Below are 735 nucleotides of genomic sequence, written 5' to 3'. Positions count from 1 at the left end.
ATAAGTAAAAATGGATTTATCCAAAATAATTACAAAAATCAACTATGAAGAGAAATTACTTCATGTATTTTCCTTCTAAATTATATTTTTTTTCCATAAATATGCATACACATTTTTACATATACATACATAGGATTGGATTCACGTGAGACCAAGGGTTTTTCGTGAGACCTGTAAGACCAATTTATGTTCATTGATCAACTTTATAAGCTAATGATCTAATGGTCTAAAGTTGCGTGGTGACAATTTCGTGATTATTGAGAAGTCTCACGGCAATTTTGTGATTATGAATGCTCAGATTGTGAATCTAATCCAAGGGTTGAGAATTGGTCTTACAGGTCTCACAAAAAACATTGGTCTCACAGGTCTCACAAAAAATATTGGTCTCACATGATCCCAAATCTCTCTCTCTCTCTATATATATATAGGGGTTTTTACAAATTGGAATGGTTTTCATTTGATCGCTTATATATATATATATATATATATATATATATATATATAGGGTATATTTCTTTTACAACCCTCCCTATTTATACAATCCATGCAACCTCCCTCTCAACCAATCAATGAATTTTGTTTGTTTTAATTTATTTTTTAAATGAAAAGGTTAATATTGTCATTTGCTAATTTTATATAATAATTATTATTTTTAAATAATATCAATAAATATCATATTAATTATGAATCCATATATTTTCTATTAATAACTGAAACTGATATGGTAATTAAAAC

The sequence above is a fragment of the Cynara cardunculus genome (genome assembly GCF_001531365.2).
Source record: "Cynara cardunculus var. scolymus isolate 2C chromosome LG 13, CcrdV1, whole genome shotgun sequence".
In the NCBI taxonomy this organism is placed as follows: Eukaryota; Viridiplantae; Streptophyta; class Magnoliopsida; order Asterales; family Asteraceae; genus Cynara; species Cynara cardunculus.
Note: the sequence above shows the minus strand (reverse complement) of the source record.